Here is a 22,363-nt window from a genome sequence, read left to right on the forward strand (position 1 = left end):
TTAAATGTGCAGTATTCCTCATGACTATTAATAGGGGATAGAAGATTAAATATTAATCATTGGTAGTCCTGATAGATTAAATATCAGAGAGATGCATAGTTAATTTTCAACACCTTGGAGTGACAAATCATTTTTCCTGACCACAGAATTTAAAGCAAGTGACTAAGTTCGAGTTTCATATGTTTAAGGATTAAACAAGTGATGAGAATAGATTATGACTTTAGCCAAGTCTAAGCTTATGTAATTTCTTCCTTTAGTAATTTATCATTATTACCTGTCTTATGTTCATATCACAACTACAAAACTACTCAGCCAAAGAGATATTTCAGTGAAGAGAGTTAAAAAATTATTTTAACTTCTAAAGTAACTTTCAAATATGTTTAGATCAGTGATGTTTTGTTTTGCTTTGTTTTTTGGGGGGTCAGATTTTTATATTCTACGAATTTTTTTCTTTTTTTTGCATAACCTATGACCCTGTTTTTCTTTTCTTTAATTAAAAAGATCATAGTAGTTAGCCTAGCTATTCAGCTTAGTAAAAATTGCATGGTGCTCAAATTTAAATAAATAAAAAGCAAATGAGCATTTGTTCTGAAAAATATTAAAGAATATGAGAAAAAACACCCTGTAATAATTTTCTTAAGAACATATAAAAGCTTGCATCGGCCGGGCGTGATGGCTCACACCTGTAATCTCAGCACTTTGGGAGGCTGAGGCAGGCGTATCACAAGGTCAGGAGTTCAAGACCAGCCTGACCAATGTGGCGAAACCCCGTCTATATTAAATATACAAAAATTAGCTGGGCATGGTGGTGTGCACCTGTAGTCCCAGCTACTTGGGAGGCTGAGGCAGGAGAATGGCTTGAACCCAGGAGGCAGAGGTTGCAGTGAGCTGAGATGGCGCCACTGCACTCCAGCCTGGGCGACACAGGGAGACTCCACCTCAAAAAAAAAAAAAAAACTTGCATCATAGAATAAAGAAAAAACGAAAAGATCACCATCAGAATCCTCTAATGTAATTATCTATGAGGAAAGAAGCAGAGAAGGAGAATGAAAAATCCATTCATTCAACAACAACAAAAAATACGGTCTAGACTTTGCTCTCAGTGCTGGCAATGTAGCTACTGAAAAACAACATTTCCCTTCATTGAAATTACATTCGAGTGAGTCTCAATGCATGAAGGCACCTGCCTGTTTTCTGCAGTGGGTACAGGGAGCTTTATGTATCTTCCTGTCCATCCATCCTTGCAGCTCTCTGGGGGCAGGTCCATTGGTTTTAATGGTGAAGAAACTGTCTAAGGCGATGTGCCTTGTCCAGCATCACACTCAAGCTCTGTATCTTAGACAGTGCTACATACCAGGCTACGCTATGGGCCTTCCTCTGACGTCTGGGTCCCCTTTCCCCGAGATCAGCCCCACCCACAATGGCTGCAGCCCCCAGCATCTGCCTCCAGAGCGGCGTCTTCTGTGTGACACTCAGGGATGGAGCAGGGGGAGTGTTCGCAGGGAGAGGACTTCCGGAACCGGGCCGATGACCTTCATCGGTGTTAGCAATTGTGCCGTCTGGTAAGCTCTGCATTCACTTTCCCAAGGATGGCCCTTCACTGTCCTGGAGCTGTAGAACTTGATCTGTTCACACCCTTGAATACAGAAATGAATAGGGTTTTCCAGGAAATCTTCTGGACAGCGTAGAGGTCCTTGCAGGATTCTGGAAGATGTGCTCTTTCCAAACAAAAATATCACCCAAGAAAGAGAGAGACATTGTTTCCAGGAATATTGGGTTGGACCTCATGGTGCTGTCTGGGCCACAGGCCTGAAAGTAACCATTGGCTGTTGGGACAAGAATCGGGGAACCGAGGAGGAAGGCTGCCTCTCAGAAGATGATTTGGAAGAATGGAAATATGATAGATAAAATCGTGGAATACCCAGAATACAATGTAGATACGTATAGAAAAATATGCATGTAAAATGTCATCGTTAATGCAAAAAACCCACAACTCTGCAGAAAAGAAAATGCGATTTTAAAATACTAGACTCCACACAAAGATTGTAATTTGACTAAGAGGGTGGTATAATTGTAGTGGGGGGTGGTGAGGAAGGAAACAGGCCCAAGGAAGAGTTGATCTGCCACTGTCATTAAAAAGCAGTTCCCTATGCCCCAAATGCATAAATCTCTAAAGGACAGTGTGAAGGTTTTGTTTAATAAATCTGAAGGTTACCACGGGAAGACTCAGGTGACAGAGTTCACAGCCACTGAGTCTAGTGTCTAATGAGCTGGAGTGTGAGAAGTAACAGAAAAACAACCGTTTTATTTCTCAAAATGATAAATAAATTTCACCACTAGTTAAGTTCTTAATATTAGATATGTACTAGTCTTATAAAAATTAAAACACAGGGTGGGTGTGGTAGCTCACACCTGTAATCCCAGCACTTTGGGAGGCCAAGGCGGGTGGATCACCTGAGCTCAGGAGTTCGAGACCAGCCTGGCCAACATGGTGAAACCCCATCTCTACTAAAAACACAAAAATTAGTTGGGTGTAGTGGCTGGCTCCTGTAGTCCCAGCTACTCAGGAGGCTGACGCAGGAGAATTGCTTGAACCTGGGAGGTGGAGGTTGCAGTGAGTCGAGATCATGCCGTTGCACTCCAGCCTGGGTGGCAGAGTGAGACTCTCCCCCCACCAAAAAAATTAAAAGACAAAGAATTCATTTTATTTAAATGAACTTGCTCTTTTAAATTCATATAAAAAGTTGTGAAAATTCAGAAATAGAACCTGTTTCTCCAGATTCCCAAAAATCTCAGGATGACAATTTTTTTTTTCCCAGTTAAATACATATTTTAAGTGAGAGCTTGTGATCCAGCCACTGCACTGGGCAGTGAGGACTCCAAGTGGAAGATGATGTCATCCACAATGGCATCTCCAGGGGAATCGATTTTGATGACTGCAATCAAGGCAGGCGGGTCAATGGCAGCGACCACTGAAGATGCTATGGCTTGAGAGGAAAGGAGAGAGGCAGCCACTGCCTGAGGTGAGCTGGGGTGATTCTGGATTAGGAGGAGGACTAAGGCACTTGGCAGGGGAACTGGATCAGAGCAGAGAGTCAGATCTGCAACTTTTTTTTTTTTTTTTTTTTTTTGAGACGGAGTTTCCCTCTTCTTGTTGGCCAGGCTGGAGTGCAGTGGCACGATCTTGGCTCACTGCAACCTCTGCCTCCCGGTTTCAAGTGATTCTCCTGCCTCAGACTCCCGAGTAGCTGGGATTACAGGTGTCTGCCACCATGCCTGGCTAATTTTTGTATTTTTAGTAGAGACAGGGTCTCACCATGTTGGCAAGGCTGGTCTCCAACTCCTGACCTCATGACCCTCCCGCCTCAGCCTCCCAAAGTGCTGCCAATACAGGTGTGAGCCACCGCACCCAGCCTAGATCCCCATCATACAAGGCTTTCTGCCTGTGGGAACTGCAAACGCATAAGGACCAGTGGCAGCTGAGCTCAAAAGCAGTGGAGAAAAGGGGGCAGGTTACAAAGGCACCAAGCCTTTTTCCTACCATTCACATCCAATTCAACTATAGAGGAAATAGATGTCTACACTGGAACCAGTGCACATGTATAACTGCTGTTACTGGTCATTTATTTTAATATTTCCATCTGGATTTTTCAGTTAAAGATGCACCTGATATGTTTCATTTCTTGAGGTAAAATTCATAGGGCAAAACTGGTTTTTAATATGAAGTAGTGGTTAAGACCATGAGCTTCAGACTCCAGGCCAATATAGTATTTGAGCAAGGTTTATAACCATTCTGGAATCTGATGGTCTTAACCATCAAAATGGTGTTGCAATATGGTTTAATTGAGATAACATATTAGACTAATCCAAAGGAGCCCAGCAAATAAGAAATTCTCACAGAACTCATCTCGGTCCTTCTCAGATTGTGGGTTTATTGAATCCTTCCCTCTTCCTCTGTCTCCCACTGGCTAAAAGGAATAGCAAAATGGATTAGCTCACTTTTAACAGACAGATCCAGGATTTAAGATAAACATTTTAATATAAAATATATCCTTCTTTATACTCTTTTGCAATGAGTAATCCTGTAAGATTGAATGCTACATGGAAAGGTAAGCCAGAATACGTTAAATTATTCTTGGCTTTATATAATGTTCAAAAACACTTAGCATCCAAAATGTGCAAAGTATGCTTTAAAATTCACGTTAAGAAATTACTTTTGCTAGACATTTCTTTCTATCAGACATTATTTCAGAACTATTAGTATAAGTAGGGTAGAAATAGTCTGACAAAAATCTTTCATGACATTTACACTCATAAATATCTTTGCTTACAAATGCATGAATACATTGCATTCTATGCTTCTTTTATACTTTATAATTTCATCCTTTTAAAAAACATATTTTTTCTTTTATGTAATATTTGTAATAACTAAAATTTATACTTTTCATTGAATGAGGAGTCAATATATAAATGAAATGCATTCAGTTCCCTTAGTGACTTTAGCAAGACTCTGCCTTTAGAAGTCTTGCACACCCCGATGGATGTCAGAGAAAATTCAGGAGAGGATGCTGATGCTGGGAGCTCCCAGTGGGACAGCCCTTCCTGGGTCCTTACCAGCCCACTGAGCATGTCTTTGAATGCATCTTTTGTGACAGCTCACAGGTGGGAGATATTTTGCAGGTATAGTAAAAACAATCTGCAAGCAAGGGAGGAATTCAAGGCAGTGATTTTGACATTTTCTTGGTCTTCCTAAATTTTTTGTATCTATTTATTTATTATTTATTTATTTTTTATGTTATTTTAAGTTCCAAGATACATGTGCAGAATATGCAGGCTTGTCACATAGGTACACATGTGCCGTGGTGGTTTGCTGCACCTACCAACCCATCATCTGGGTTTTAAGCCCCACATGCATTAGGTATTTGTCCTAATGCTCTCCCTCCCCTTGTCCCCCACCCCCAACAGGTCCTAGTGTGTGTTGTTCCCCTCCCTGTGTCCATGTGTTCTCATTGTTCAACTCCCACTTACAAGTGAGAACAATCGGTGTTTGTTTTTCTATTCCATGTTAGTTTGCTGAGAATGATGGCTTCCAGCTTCATTCATGTCCCTGCATAGGACATAATCTCATTCTTTTTTATGGCTGCATAGTATTCCATGGTGTATATGTGCCACATTTTCTTTATCCAGTTGATTATTGATGGGCATTTGGGTTGGTTCCAAGTCTTTGCTATTGTAAATAGCGCAGCAATAAGCATACCTGTGCATGTGTCTTTATAGGAGAATGATTTATAATCCTTTGGATCTATATCCACTAATGGGATTGCTAGGTCAAATGGTATTTCTGGTTCTAGATCCTTGAGGAATCACCACACTGTCTTCCACAATGGTTGAACTAATTTACACTCCCACCAACAGCCTAAGCTTCCCTATTTCTCCACAGCGTCGCCGGCATCTATTGTTTCCCGACTTTTTAATCATAGCCATTTGGACTGGAGTGAGATGGTAACTCATTGTGGTTTTGATTTGCATTTCTCTGATGATCGGTGATGATGAGCTTTTTTTCATATGTTTGTTGTCCACATAAATATATACAAAAATTACCTCAAGTTGGATTGAAAACTTAAATGTAAAACCAAAAACCATAAAAACCCTAGAAGAAAACCTAGGCAATACCATTCAGGATGTAGGCATGGGCAAAGACTTTAAGACTAAAACACCGAAAGCAATTGCAACAAAAGCCAAAATTGACAAGTGGGATCTAATTAAACTAAAGAGCTTCTACACAGCAAAAGAAACTAGCATCAGAGTGAACAGGCAACCTACAGAATGGCAGAAAATTTTCACAATCTACCCATCTACAGGAACTTAAACAAATTTACAAGAAAAAACAAACAACCACATCAAAAAGTGGGCAAAGGATATGAACAGATACTTCTCAAAAGTCTTCCTAATTGTTTTTTTTACTTTTTTTTTTTCTTTTTTTAGACGGAGTCTCCCTCTGTCGCCCAGCTTGGAGCTCACTGCAACCTCTGCCTCCTGGGTTCAAGCAATTTTCCTGGCTCAGCCTCCAGAGTAGCTGGGATTACATGTGCCTGCCGCCATACCCAGATAATTTTTGTATTTTTAGTAGAGATGGGGTTTTGCCATGGTGAACAGAGTGGTCTCGAACTCCTGACCTCAGGTGATCAACCAGTCTCGGTCTCCCAAAGTACTGGCATTACAGGCATGAGCCATCTCGCCTGGCCTCTTCCTAATTTTTAATACTAAATATCTCATGGGGATTGAGAATAAAGCAAATATTTCCAAAGTGGCAATGCCCCTGTTGTAGAGAATAAAGGTCTTGGTGGAAATTTTGAGTCTCACAGACCTGGGTTTTCACGGAGTTTTACTCACTTTACAGATTACAGACCCTTTGACAGGGCATTCTCTCCCTGCCTCTAGTACTGCCTCATCATATTGTTTCTTGGATGTTTTTAATATAACACAGCCAGTAACAGGCGCTCCATGTAATGACGCTATGCGTGTGGTCTGTGAGCCCGGAGGTCAGTGTGTCATCCTTGGGCGCTCCACACCCCTCCCCAAACCCACGTAGATTCAGTGTGCTCAACCAGAAAGACGTAATCAGAGAGAATAGCCTGGCATTTCTTGGATTTGGTACCTGTCTTTTCAGTTCAATAGAATGGAGTTAAAATAAAAAAAAAAAAGAAAGAAACCTTTCTGAGCTCCTACTATATGACTGAATATACAGAAATGAAGAAATAAATAGACTCAGTTTTTCAATAACTTGCAGACTAAAGAGAAAACAGAAGCCCCAGCCACCTGGGGGCGGGGGAGGGGGGGCCTGACGTTAGAAAACACTAGGCCAGGTCTGCACAACGCAGCAGAAGAGTCCGACCTCAGGGCGGGGCAGCTTCTTGACCTGAGATGAGACTAAGGCTAGAACGTTCGGAGATGGAACAGCCTGAGCAAAGTGATCGTGTGAACGGTTCCATGACCCTGAAGAACAAAGTGGGTGCGGCAGGACAGGAGACTGGCCAGGCAGAGGCCAGGTGAGGAGGAATCTCGTCTGTTGCCCTGAGACCTGGTGGACAAGGTGGAACCACTGAAAGGCACCTCCCGTCAGGCACACAGATTAAGGACTCGTGACTGAAGGATGTTGGTTGGCATAAAGCTAAAAAAGCCCTTATCACAAAATGTGTATATGCAATGCCTGGTACCCATAATTAATGTTGCGGAAACTGTTCTCAGTCAATTTCTCTAAGTCTTAGAGAAAGCAATGGATTATTCCTGTCTGTATTTTACATTATCACAATTTTTGTATAGACAAAGCCAGTATCTTTAGCTTGTCTCCCTTATTTATAGCTTGTCTCCCTCATCTGCGCATACGTACAGAGCATCATCACCACCTGTTGGAATGACCTGAAGTGCAACAAAACTCCATACAGAAAAACCAGATCTATAACAGTAAGGCCAACAAGTTCCATTCTTATTGGAGGCAAGCACCCAATTCAATTAGCATCCAAATGTACAAAAATGTGTAATGTCCGTGTCATCCAAGTAATGTGTGTGTTCTGAGGCCTCGATCCCTTTAGTCACAAACAATGTCAACACGTGCAAATCTCCGTCTTGTGTTTACAGATTCACAGTATGTAAATTAGAACAAGAAAATCATATCAGAACATTTTATGGATATTGTTCTCAAGTATTTTAGTGTGACTTGGCATAAGGGAATGAGAAGGTGCCACAGAGGGAACTTGAGTTGATTGCATCTGGTGAGATAAACCCCAAGAAATCCTGGCTAGAAGACATCAGGCTGATGCGAGTAGAGAGAATGTGAGCCTGGGAATCAATCAGTGGGAGAATTTAATGAGGTAAAATGCTTTGAAGTGGTTTAAAGTAATTCTTAAAGTGATTTTTAAATTGCACAACTAAAACTTGCTGAAAAATACAGCTGTTTTGTAGTAAGTTGAACTCAGGAACAGCATTTATCACTTTTGTTTTTTGTCTATGCCATGAAAGCCTGTCTTTGCAGAATTCCAAGTCCTCGAATAAAAGAATAAACCACTGCTACTATTCATGCAGATAAAACTCAATGATAAACATAGCTTGTTGAAGCTAGAAATCTGGGAAAAATTAAAAATGGAAATGCCACTTGCACCATCAGGGACAAATCTACTTGAAGAATGAAACTCTTCATGGAATCCCCACTAGGGCCGTCCAGCCATTTCCCAGTGACAGCATATTGCATTCAACACAGGCTGATGTGCAAAGTATAAAAGACATTGCTATTCCCATCTTCACTGTAAACGTACAGGCAAATATCACAGCCAATTAATTAAATCAATTAACTAATTAACTAAACCTGAGCAACTTCCGATTTGGATTTTGTCTTTCCATTCCTCCTACCATTTCAAGATCAAATCTTGCTGAACAAGCTCTATCTAAGCTGTTTTAGGTGGTTTTTGCTCTTTATTTTTTTCCTTCATACTCTTATCTTTCTGTATGAAATATTTTGTGGTGAACGCAGCTATGTTTAATTTTGCCTGGCCTCAGTTTTTTTTGTTTTTTTATTTTTATTTTTTTGCTGTTGTTTTTAAACACAGGAATAGGAAATCACATTTATAGGGAGAGAAAATTATTCCAAGTCTCATAATTGTTTAACTTGGGAACAGAAAATTATGTTGTTTTCAGACATCATGCCCTAAACATTTCAAATTGTTCTTACCATTCTAATTTAAATTATGAGCCCTGCGTCCTTCTCAGTCATGTGCTGTATTCCACACACAATAATACAAACCACAGTCCTCCGTTCGTACGTGTATTTGCCTGTCAGATTTCTCTAGAAGAGAATCACAGTAAGGGTGATGCTCAAACACATCTTTTAAATATTGACTCTCAAATACCTGACTCAGAGCCTGAGACATGTCTTGTGCTAAAAACATGTGACTAATTATATAAATTTACTTTAGGGCATAAGAAGGGCACGTGTAGATAGTGGCATGTGATTTATAAGGTATGTAGGAAATTATCTTTGCTTGCTGTTTATAAGATAGCGTGCAAAACACCTGCTCATTGCACAGGTGTTTACGCAACACCCACTCATTGAACTGTGAGATTTCTCCTAGTGGCAGAGTGTCCATTTCCGGAGAGGGTGTCCTGTCTGAAGGGCTGAGCTCTGGAAGCCGAGGCTGTGCTCAATATTTCTGCTCACTCTCTGTCCTTCCTCTTCTTTCTGTGTGCTCTGTCTGTCAGAGGATTCTGATGTATGTAAAAAATCACATTTCGCCAAATTCCTGGTTGGCTGGATTATGGATACAGCTTAAATTTTCATATGAGACATTCTTCTGAGGGATTAGGAAGTCAAAACAGAAGTAGAGACACAGAGATAGGTGTGGATTCTCAGGGTGCAAGAGAAGGCATACAGGTATGGAATATTTAACTGATCTTGTCAGATTTTCTGAAATAAATATATTAGCTTCCATAGCTGAAGGATGATCCAATTTAGTGTCTAGTAGTTGCATAAATTCGGGTCTAACTGGTGACCTGTATCAAATATGTGTGCAATACTCGAGAGCATCCCTGGTATAAGGCAGAGAGAAGGACTGAAAGGCTTGCATGGAAATGCTGGGATAAACGACCATGAATGGCTCCCACCTGCCTCCTCTGCTTACATCTCTAGGACAGTCCAGGGGACCACTCAGGTCATTAAGGTGCATGAATGACGGGAACTCCAACATCCTTAAAGAGCACAGTAGTAACTGATTTTGAAGGCCAGTGATAATGGAGTGGAAATGACACCACCAAAATGAGGTCCTGGATATCAATAAGCATGACAGTGCACCAGAGGACGGGGCGGGCATGATGGTCCCAGAGGGTGGCAGGGGCGGGGGTGGCCTGATGGCACCAGAAGGCGGTGGGGGGAGGCTGATGACACCAGAGGACAGGACAGGAGCTGGCATGATGGCACCAGAGGGCGGTGATGGGGGGAGGTGTGATGGTCCCAGAGGACCGGGAGCAGGGCGTGATGGTATCAGAAGGTGGGGGCAGCCATGATGGCTCCCCAGAGGGCTGACACACAGAGCTGGAGCTCACCAACAAGAGAGAAGGTGGACTTGGTTACTGTAGTGAATAGTAAGGTTGGGATAACAACTGGGATGGTTTGACCTGCAGGGAGCTGCCGCTAATTGATTATGATATCCATAGGAGTGTAAAAGGGAGGCTGAAAACTAAAGCTTTGCTTGATTTTTTTTTTTTTAACTCGGACTCTTATGTTCTATTTACCCTGCTAGATATAGGTTTTATTCTTTTCTAATGTGATCTGGGTCAAAATTAAAACAACAAGAACAAACCTCCTTGCCATTGGCTCCAGTTGGGTTTGTTCAACGAGGAGACCCGGTTTGGCGGGAGAAACTAAAGGGAAGCAACATATTGAGGCCAGAGTATTTATTTCCCGTAACACCCAGCCAGGCCCTCTCAGGATGGCCACGTCCCTGGATTAAAGGTAACTGTTCTACTCATTGCAGCCAGACAATAGGAACATCTACTTGTGTTTTCTTCAACCCAAACTCTCTGCCTTATCAGGTGTGGAGTAAATGAGATTTGAGAGAATGGCCTTCCTGCTGCTAATCTCAGAATTATTTCTTGAACATCTCCCACAGCCTAACCCATGACATTGTAAATAGTCCCTTTCCTGCCAAAGTTCTGGAGAAGGCACAGCCCAAGGCTACAATGTCAAGGAATCAGCTTAACTGGGAGGGAGAAGCACCCAGCGGTGAGTTAGAGGGACTGGGGAGTGAGAGAGCTACACAGAGGCAGCAGGTCCCTCTTCCAGCTCTGCTGTCTTGGTGCTCAGGAATTATCCTGAGGGGATGCAAGTGGAACCACACCTCGGTCTCCAAGAGAGGAAAGGATGGGAAATGTATCTGACTAAATCTCACTAGTATCCCATTCTCCCAATTTGCACCATGGGTCCACGGCTAATTCCACACACCTGCTCTCTGGCCCGGCATTTGCACCGAAAGCAGCTATCCTATGTGGTACTGTATCCACGTGTGGAGGCCGAGGGGCCACCCCATTTAGGTGTTGTCCCAACTGAAGTAGGGAGATGATCAGAAGAGTATGAGAAAAAACAAAAGATTGGTGTACAAGTCGTTTTGAAAATTAACTCTTCTTGAGCAACCTAATTTCAAATGAACCCTTCATTTCCTGACGCTACTCTAAGTGATACAGTAAGAAAAAAAAAGCAATATGCAGGTTGATGATCACGAGTGACTTGACATGGGTCCACATGGAGAGTCTAGTCCCTCCATACTGACAAAGCTGAAGCTGAAAGGATGTCACACCTTCGGTCTCCCGCAATTAAGCACAAGTGATGCCGGGGCTTGGGAATGACCGAAGTCTCCCAGGTCACCTTGGAATCCGCTGCCATCCCTTTTACCACCAGACTCACCAGGCTTCCAGCGCTGAGTGGAGATCAGGGCAGAGAGGGTCCTGCTGCCGCTCAAGGCGTGGGGCAGCTGCTGTTTCTGCTGAAGACTTAGGACTCAAGAGGTCACAGGTTTCTGAAGGGGCTATGGGAGCACAGAGGGCTTCCCGGTCAGCGGCAGGGACGGCAATGCTGCAGATCAGGAGGAACCTGGGAGCGTCTGGGGAAATCTTTAGTCGCAGAGACTCATGGGCTGGGAGGGAGAGGGTGCATACACCTAAGTGGGTGTCTCCACAAGGCTCGTTCTCCAGATCCCTGGGTGTGGCACACTTTGAGTTTTGGAGCCAGAAAACAATGGCTAGCCCTCGTATTAACAGATTTCTTCAGTAATTCTCAGGATCAATGATTAAAACAGAACAATAGCAACCATAAAACAAAAAGAAAAATAAAACAAAACAAACCGCACACATCACATACGGGGATATTATGATAAAAGTTAACACCTCCAAAGCTAAACAATAACTGATACGATCTCAATGAGTAAAAAAAGTTACGCAAAAGAGAAAAACTGAATGAGACTAGCAGTAGTTAGCGCTGCCAGTTAAACTACAGAACACAAGTTGTTTTTCAATTTCCAAAGAATAATACATATTATATATTTTTATTAGGTTGGTGCAAAGTAATCGCAGTTTTTGTCATTAAAAGGAATGGCAAAAACCGCACACTTTTGCACCAACCAATATATAAAAATATGTATTATGTATCTATAATGGGCATGCATTATATATCTCAGATGCTGAGATATATATTATATAAGTATATCTATCTCAGATATTGTACAGGATATACTTAGAGGATATTACTTTTTTGTTTGTTCCATAAAAATAAGTTTGAAAGTTAAATGATAGAAGTTGAACAAATCCAATATCCGTCAAAGTGAAATTTAAGATTAAAACATGAATTCGTGAAATAAGTTGAAGACAAACATTAAATAAAATTTCATATGGTATGAAATGGCATAATGAAGGGGGTATAGCAAACATTAACCATTCTAGAACAAAGAAAATAGCTGTTCAATTTACATAGCAAAGATGGTTCTAAATTTGGGAGAACTTTATAATTTATAATCTTGGTAGATGATAATCATATATCTCTCTTAGAATATAGCAGACATAATAAAGTAAAAGTTAGTGAGAATATAGAGAAACAAAAATATATAATAAACACATGTGGTTTAACAAATGTCTGCAAAATGATATAGCCTATACATAACTAAAATCAATATTTATGTCCACGGAGAAGTTCCAACATTTTTTCAAGTACTGACAAAGTAATTTTGAAATGCTGGAGATTACATTTTTTAAAAATCTAATAAAAATACAAATATAAAAATAAAAAACAACCTTTAGCATCTGTGAAGTTTAATAAAGTCTCTCCAAGATATCCTTACATCAAAAGATGCAATTGTAAATTGCATAGAATTCAATGAAAAACAGAGTACCACTGACTAAAATAATGCCTAGATATCAATGGTTGTGCAGTTTAATAAAAAGGAAATTTTTCCTATCATTGTATCATATTTGAACAACATCACCAGAATAAACCAAATGCAAACACAAACTATAAAATAATAAGAAAAAAGTTTAAATTAATAAAGCAAGAAACAAAAAGTATAAATAATAAGTAACTAGAAACCCTGGTTCTTTGTAAAAATGAAACAAAAAAGGTTTTGAGCACAGTAATGCAAAAACAGAAAATATAATCAGAAATGATGAAAACATCATATAACCACAGATATAGAAGAGATGAAGTATTATAGGCTAATAATGCATGCAACCGTAGTATTATATCTTCTAATTCAGAAGGCTGGACAATTAGGCTGATTTTGTACACAGAATATATATTACCAATGTTGACTCAAAATTTAATAGAACATTTGAATCAATCACTGAAAGTACCACGTACATTTTTGGAAAGTTGATGAAGGAGACATCGTTAAAGAGAGATTCGTTTTGTTACTGAAGTACAACTTAGGAGTGGATTGTTTTATATGGTAGGATGTTGGACAGCTCCTGGTTCATTTTATGGCGGCAAAACCTAACTATGGGAACAAGATAAAGTCAAAAACAAATCAAAACAAACTAAACCCAAAGAGACAAAGAAGTACCCAGAGATGATTTCCCTTGTCCACCTGATTGGAGAGCTCCTCCACCACTGGTGTCCTCGGACGAATATTCAACATGAGCCACAACGCCCACCACAAGGCATCTCTTTGGGGTGAGTTCTACACTTTTTTTCTTCAATTCCCTGACCATTCACCCAAACGACTGCAGTCTTCCAGCCAAGGGAGGCTTGTCTCCCTCAGGAGAAGATGGAGAGCAGCTTCACTGGCAAGGGAGACATGGGAGGGAATTCGGAACACACATGTCTAAAAATCTTCTGAATTTTCCCCACAGCTCCATTCTAAAGCTTGGTAGCCCACTACGTCTCAGTGTTGTAATTAGTACATGACATCCTCGAGACCCTGGGGGTTCAATGTACATCACAGTTTTGCAAAACACAATTAGATTTAGAGTCTTTTTTTATCCGTATAAAAACTCTATAGTTAAAAGAAATAAGAAATCCCTTTGGCTCCTCCATAGAAACTCCTGTCTGACTGTGCTTTGAGCTGAGAGTTCAAGTTTCTCATTTTCCGTGTCTACTTGTCCAGTGCAGTTGGACACAAGCGTTCCCTCCACAGACCTGAGTTATAAACACTCAGCAACCCTGGGGTCCCTTCACGGGCCACTCCGACCGAGCAACTGCAAGGAAAGCTACATGGTTACGAGGCCACTGAGCCAGGCATTACGTACTGTCATGGAGGGGCAAACAAGGGCCCCAGGCCCAACCCTGAGACGGTTACTGCCACAAATCACTGCACCTGAAAGCATCCCGTGAGGAGAAGTGAGCCACCCACAGTTCCACACAGAGGACATGTAAATAGGGCTTGGGGGATGTGCTGGGGGGACTAGGCAAGTGGGAAGGAAAAAGGGAGAGGTTGAGGAGCAAAATGGAGACATGGAAAGGCAAGAGATTGTATATTCATAGAGATATAGGGAAGGGGACAAGATATTTTAAAGCCTGAAGGAGCAGACTTGGAAACAAACAAGACTGGGATTCAGGCACAGCTACATACCTGCTTTGACAGAGGTCTTGCTCCAGCAAAGGCTGAGACCAGCGTTCAACCTGATGCCACTTACCACGAGCAAGAGAAACACAAAGCTGCACAGAGCCAGGGCACGCAGGCACCGGGAGTCCGTGTGTACCGTGAGGAAGGGAGAAGGCCCCTGGGCTACCCAGGGAGTCCTAGTTTCTGAATGAAAACGAAGCCACTTTGTGTCTCTCCCACCCTCTCTCCCTTTCTCTGCCTCTGTGTCTCTGTTTCTCTCCTTCTCTAGTTCTCCACCTTCCCTGTTTCTCTTGCTTTCTGCTGTTCTCTCTCTCTTCCCCCCACTGTCTGTCTCTGCCTCCCTCTCCTTCTCTCCTGCCTTTCCCCCTTTCTCTATTTCTGTTTTGTCTCTCCTCTCTCTCTCTGTCTTTTCTCTGTCTTTCTCACGGTTTCTCTCTCTATATTCCTATCTCTCTAGATGTAGCTCTGGCTCTATACCTCTCTGTGAACTAGTAACAAGATGCAGCATGTAAAGTTATTTTCTCAAGGATATATTAGTCTCTGTAAAAAACATTTTTTCTCTCACAGTACTGTACATGTCAATGTGATTTTATTAAAACCTATTCCACCCTTTGATTTATAAAGGCTTTTCCCCCAAACTCTACTATTTATAATTCATATGATGGTATAAACCATTTTGTAGGTCAAATAAGTTTGGGACCTGACTTCATAATCTTTACTGCCATGATAATATATAATAAGCTCAGTGGGAACTATTTTAAACTCAAATGGAATTTCTGTCAGCTAATTCCTGAGATTTTTAATCTGACTTATAAATTGTCAAGTCTCAACAAGTATCAGTCACAAAAATAGGTATAAACGACATGAAGAAAATGATTTCAGTGGTAATACCAGTTAATTTGTCAATTATCACATCACGATAGAAAATAATGTATTTCATTAAATTTTCTTAGGTGTTGATTATTTCTTGTGGATCAGAAATGATATTTTGCTTGAAAATAAATCACATCGGGAATTGTATAAAATTGGCAGAAAGTTAACCATTTTTGCTGTTCTGTACATATTTTAAACAAGAAATTTTCTACAAAATCGGAAGATGGACTTTTGGGGCTAGAACTTTCAACTATGATGTCCTGTGTTAACACAGAGAAATCTTATTTTAAGAACTGATTATATGAGGCAGAGACAAAACATGCTAATTATTTATCAGCCTGACTAAGAGTTATGCTTTTAAGCTACTGAGAGGGTGTCATTGTGCTTGCAAATACTATTTTAGCTATAGCAGTTGGTTTCTGGTGGAATTGTATCAGCGATTTACTCCAAATAAATTTAAATGCATCAATTTCAAATGCAAACAGGACAATGTTACATCAGATGACCTAAATGGGAAGGACTAAAATGATGACACAGAGCATGGTCCAAGGTTGACCAGATGCCAAAAACCCTGAGACAGACAGCAGGACAGAGGGAAGTCCTCTTGGGCGCAGGCTACGCAGTAACAGAGAGCTACCCCCAGGTTCACCACACACGCGGGGCAATCCCTGGACATCGGCATCGATGTAGAATCAGAATCAGAATAAATGATTACAGCCTCAGATTAAGAGGGAGTACCCCTTTTAAATGGCAGATGAAGACAATGAGAAGCCATTTGTTCACCTGTCTGTCACACACATTGAAAAGTTACGCGGACTTCATAACACAGAATGGAAATGTGGGGGTGTTTGTGCCACGCCCTTGCCATCCCGAGGTGAACAAGCCCACAGCCAGGAACACAACAAGAATTGTAATATCACCATGGGTTGGACAGCTGAGTCCACTGTGGCCCTGGCTGTGGGCTTCCGAAATCCTCAAGGAAGGTGGCCTGGGTCACTCTGCTGTCACTGAAGGGGTTGGAACTGAATTACCTTCAAGAAAACAAGAATTACAATGTTCTCCTCATTGTCTGTGAAGTGAGTAGGAAATACAGAGGACAAAAGCAAGAAGAATCTCTCCTACTAAGTCTTAAAAAAATAGGGCAGCCTGTCAAATGGGCAGGGCCATGAGCGGAAAAAGAAACAACTATTGACACTGGGGGCCCTGATTTCTCCCACGCACCTGCTGCGCTGCTGAAACCTCCCCCAGAGCCATTCCCTCACAGCTTCCAGAGGTTGTGGGGCCATGGCAGGTGAGCCTGACACAGATTCCCCATGACACAAGTTACAAACAATGTGAGGAACACCAGAAAATAATTATCCTCCCAAATAAAGCAATTATGAGTGAGAAACCAAAATAAACATCTTCAAATGTTCAAAAAGATTAAAAAAAAAAGTAAAGCAAAATCAAAATTGTCTAAAATTATTAGAAAAATGACTTTTGGAATGAGAAATACAATCATTGAAGTTAATAGCTCAATGGACGGTTTGAAGTAGGAACCAAAAAAGCCAAATAAAGCACCAGTGATTCATTAAATAGAGCAGAAAAAAATACAGTCGAGAAAAAATATGGAAAATATTGAAATGATCTAAAGGCATAGAAATAATAGAACAAGAAAATCCTATATGTATGTCATAAAAATTAATGGAAGATTTGGGAAAAATGTAGTATTCCAAGGTACACTTCATGGCAATTACTCAGATATGGAGAAAGGAAATACATCCTCATATTAAAATTTTACAAAGTGTTTTTAAAAGGTGTTTTACAAAAACATCTACCTCTGAAGATATTACAGTAACATTACCGAGTATTACTGAGTATTAAAAAAAACTTCATAGCCACAGAAAAACCAACCAGCCAACCAAACAATCTAAAACAGAAGAAAAGTTGGAGGATGGCAGACTTCTCGTCAGAGCATGGCGTTAACAGTCTCCTCCTCCCCCCGGTGTTTTTTGTTGTTGTTGTTGTTGTTGTTGTTTTGGTTTTTTGTGGGGTTTTTTGTTGTTGTTTTGAGACAGAGTCTCGCTCTGTCGCCCAGGCTGGAGTGCAGTGGTGTGATCTCGGCTCACTGCAAGCTCCGCCTCCCAGGTTCAAGCCATTCTCCTGCCTCAGCCTGCAGAGTAGCTGGGACTACAGACGCCCGCCACCATGCCCGGTTAATTTTTTGTATTTTTAGTAGAGACGGGGTTTCACAGTGTTAGCCAGGATGGTCTCGATCTCCTGACCTCGTGATCCACCTGCCTTGGCCTCCCAAAGTGCTGGGATTACAGGCGTGAGCCACCACACCTGGCCTCCCCTGTGTTTTTAAAGTTGGCCTGGAGATTGGTGATGACCATTGGAGATTGCATTACTTTTCCAACTGTGGCTTTCCACTAAAATTACAAAGGAAAATGTAGAAAGGAAAACGTGTGACTGCGGGAACCAACAACAAAGATGATTTACATGCAGTAGGATCTTAGAAAGAAAGCATCACACGAGTGCATGATGTTTAAGCTCTCAGCTAGCCCTTAGAGTGTAACTGCGTCTCCATCCTCTGCCCTGCATTCAGGGGTCCTCCCCAGGGGTCTCATAGCTCTGCCTCTCCTCCATTACCAGGAGGTGCCCTGCTCATGCATCCTGCCCTCAGCAGACAGAAGATCTCTCTCGACTTCTCCAACTCTTCTTGTGCCATCCACACAATCTTGCCTTCAACTATTATTTTATTTTATTTTTTAGGAGGTAGGGTCTTGCTCTGTTGCCCAGGCCAGAGTGCAGTGGTGTGAACAGGGCTCACTGCAGCCTCAATCTCCTGAAGTTCAAGCCATCCTCCCACCTCAGCCTCCACAGTAGCTGGGACTACAGGTGCGTGCCACCACACCTGGCTAATTTTTATATTATTTGTAGACACGGGGTTTTGCTGTGTTGCACAGGCTGGTCTTAAACTCCTGGGCTCAAGCGATGCCCACCTCAGCCTCCCAAACTCCTGGGATTACAGGTGTGAGCAACCGTGCCCGGCCTTGCCTTGATTGAAAACAATGGAGTTGTAGAAGCCTTTACGTAGCCCAGAGCAGGCCACAGGTATTTGCTATCACTGTCATTCATCCTTAGGGCACAAGATTTTGCTCGACAACTGTATGCTTCCTTTAAACTTTATTCTGCTGATGCATACTAGTAGTCATCTTTCTCCCCCTCTCAAAAATTAAATTTTTTCAGTTAAAAAAAACTAAAAGAAACAAAAACATTTTTTACTCTCATTAATTTTCAAGAACTCATTCTACATTTTCCAGACACACCAAGAAAGCACTTAAAAATGTAATGCACTTAATTTTCAAACTCATGTGTTTGATGTATGAAGCTTTACTCTAACAATGGAATTTTCATTTTTCTAATCCTCTTTATTTTAATCCAGACATGAAGATTTTAGAAAATGTTCTGCCCGTGTTGAGGCTTACGCAGAAACCACCCAGAAAGCAGGACCCTGGCCGGATGTTCTTGTTTGACTGGTTTCTGACTAAACGCTGATTTACTTCTTCAGTATCTTCTGTCTGAATAAAGGAATATTTAGAGTCTGACTCAATGTGTTACTCATAAATCCTAAAATCTCCAACTTAAAAAATATATTTAGGATGGATCTTAATTTAGCCCACTTTTTAAAACTTCATAAACCTCATTTATTTTTCTTATTTTGCATTTTTAAATAGGGAATAAATGTACTATTCTAATTAAAAAGGTAAATTCTGCCATATACAAATAATTCTTAGAAGCTGAAATTCTCCAAATGCACTTTTCTTCTTGTAATAAAAATATAATGAATTCCTCGAGATGACTTTGCCATGTACATCAGTCTTTGAACGTGAGAAATCAGAATATGTGTGAGATGACGGGTGTGTAATTTGGGTTCAAATGTGGTGTTGATTAATCTGTTTTATGTTGATTGTTCTCATTTCAATTCTGGATTTTTCTCATTTCAATTCTGGCTATTCTCATGTCTTTTCTGACCACCGTGTATTCAAAATGCTCATGCACAGCTACTGTGGACATCTAAACCTTGAGGCACTTTAGACAAGAAAGTATCAAATAGGCTTTGGTGAAGAAAGAACAAAGATTATTAAATTATTAATCTGGAATAGGCTGTTTTAAATTATGAACTTTGCAACTGGCTCATGTATGTTAGAAGCACACATATGAATACATAAGGCCCCTTCATATATATATATGTATACACACACACACACATATGTGTATATATGTATATACACACATATATAATACATATATAACTATTTTATCATTTTTGTGTATATAATTAAAAGCTATAAAGGAATGGTTATAGCTGCTTGTATCTGTTGCATATTCATCATAATAGGCCAATAAATTAATGTTAATTCAACACTTTGGACTTAACACTGTAATGAGAAATAAAATTTAGTTCATATGAAAATCAAAGTGACATTTTCAAAAAGAAAGTCATATAAGGTTTTTATAACTTGGAATCATTGAATTAAATAGTTCACATATTTCTGATCCTGAGTGAAAAATACCTATTTTTACATAATTTTAGTTATTAACATATATTATGATTTTTTGTTAATCATTCATTACATAAAATATTTGATGTTTCCCTTATGACAAGACACAGTGAAAATTACTAAAGAATAAGTATGCTTCGATTAGAAGTTGTCGATGGAAGAGCATTTCCAGCTTTACATTTTTAACTGAGTAGCTTAATCTGAAAGATTTTTTATTTTTTGTTGTTGTTTGTTTGTTTGTTTTGTTTGTTTGAAACGGAGTCTCGCTCTGTTGCCCAGGCTGGCGTGCAGTGGCGCGATCTCAGCTCACTGCAAGCTCTGCCTCCCAGGTTCACGCCATTCTCTTGCCTCATCCTCCTGAGTAGCTGGGACTACAGGCACCCGCCACCACACCTGGATAATTTTTTGTATTTTTACTGGGGATGGGGTTTCACCGTGTTAGCCAGGATGGTCTTGATCTCCTGACCTCCTGATCCACTCACCTTGGCCTCCCAAAGTGCCGGGATTACAGGCGTGAGCCACCGCGCCCCGCCTGGTTTCTTGTTGTTTTGTTACTTTTGGTCTAGGGAAAAAAGAGATATGCCTATTTGTTTATGATTTTTAAGATTCCTGATATCTAAGGAATTCAGTTAAAATACATATGGCTAGCAATTTTGAGTTCTGCGAGGTGATGGTTTTCTTAGCCTATTTCAGATAGATTTTTCCAGTTGGGGATGCACTCCCAGGTCCCAGGAAGACACCGACGAGGAGCCAATCGTTGGGGGCTTGTCGCTGACCCGCTCAGATAAGGTCCTTCAAGGACCATGATCCCAATTCATCCGCAAAGAAGAAAATGGGGGAGAGTTGAATCACAAAGACACAAGGATTGTGTCATTGGAAAATGTACACTCAAGGCAGTTTAAGAAATGATTGTATTTGCTGATTTTTCAAAGAATGCTAAAACATATATATATATATGTATATATGCACATGTATGCATACACGTACATACACACCACAACAGAGAGAAATGCATTTGATCCTCCTCAGAACTGGTGCACTAGCTAGGAAGGAAACCAACAGCTGGACTCACCTAGTGAAGTAGCTTTGAGCAGAACCTGTGAAGAGTGGTAAGAAGCAGGGAAAACAGCACACCCAAATCAGCTTTCATATGCTAAGGCTTCCTCGTAAACTAATGTGGCATTTGCACAAAACATTGTAATCCTTATCATCAGTTGGGTACTAACAAAATGTAAAAATTTTGTTTATACTTCATTCCATCTCTTCATTCATCCATCTGTCCATTATCCACCCCCCCCCTTTTTTTTTTTTTTTTCTGAGATGGAGTCTTGCTCTGTCACACAGGCTGGAGTGCAGTGGTGTGATGTGAGTTCACTGCAAGCTCCGCCTCCCGGGTTCAAGCGATTCCCCTTCCTCAGGCTCCCGAGTAGCTGGGATTATACGCGTCCACCTCCGCGCCTGGCTAATTTTTGTATTTTTAGTAGAGATGGGGTTTCACCATGTTGGCCAGGCTGGTCTAAAACTCCTGACCTCAGGCGATCTGCCCACCTCAGCCTTTCAGAGTGCTAGGATCACAGGCATGAGCCACGGCGCCTGGCCAATCCGCCCATTTTTTGTAAGAATACTGTAGACATTTTGTCCCTGGTGGTCCAGGGACCTGGACTGCCCATCTTGTCTCCTTAGTATGGAAATAGTGTCATCTAGTGGCCTTTATAACTGCAGCCCAGCTCCCCCACCTGCTTCCTGGAGCCATGGCTGGTCAACTGTTCTATGGGATGCAGTGGCTCAGGCACCCATCACCCCATCATGTGGCAGCTGCTGTCCACTGAAAGTACACTTAGAAAATGAGTGACCAGCTTCCCTATGTAGAGTGGTTTTCTGCCAGGACAGTTGTTTGAAATTGGCAGTTATACATATGGGTCCATTTTATACTATACTTGAGTAGCTGGAATAGAGACTGCAACTCTTAAATAGGTGTAGGAAGATTTTTAGACCATTTCATCATAATTCCATTTTTTTTCTTCTGAGGCCTGAGAAGATGTCATAACCAGCTTCTCTAACCTGCTTCGTGTTCACCGCTTTTGCCACTGAGAGGAGATCGGGTACCAAGCACTGTGGTGTGCATGCCCTTTGTGGGCAGTTGTCATTTTTGAAAGCAATTTGAGCTCTTCTAAATTCTCTCCACACACTGGCCCATGTCCCGGAAGGGCTCCGATCTTTCTTGCGTGGGCAGGATTGCCAGTCCTCATTCTGATTCCTGACTGCAGGGTTTATGCATGGATCGCGGGATGCCCGGGTGAGTGGGTTATTAGGGCCTTTCAGAAACTCGATTGTGCTCCAGCGTCCGTA

The 22,363-nt window shown here is 41.2% G+C and overlaps 1 long non-coding RNA gene across 2 annotated transcripts in view; it reads left to right on the forward strand.

Moving 5' to 3' along the window:
• LOC129524299 (uncharacterized) overlaps positions 1 to 19,032 on the forward strand; it is a 54,227-nt gene extending 35,195 nt beyond the window's left edge. Inside the window, exons 2-3 of one of the 2 annotated variants that reach the window (XR_010134909.1) lie at positions 2,820 to 3,023; positions 5,986 to 6,347. This is a non-coding gene — a long non-coding RNA (uncharacterized lncRNA). Of the gene's footprint in view, positions 1 to 2,819; positions 3,024 to 5,985; positions 6,348 to 18,894 lie in introns of those variants that run through there. The other variant, XR_008668070.2, reaches the window with a different exon arrangement.
• Positions 19,033 to 22,363: the final 3,331 nt, after the last annotated feature.

Source organism: Gorilla gorilla, chromosome 7, assembly GCF_029281585.2.
Source record: "Gorilla gorilla gorilla isolate KB3781 chromosome 7, NHGRI_mGorGor1-v2.1_pri, whole genome shotgun sequence".
Lineage (NCBI taxonomy): Eukaryota > Metazoa > Chordata > Mammalia > Primates > Hominidae > Gorilla > Gorilla gorilla.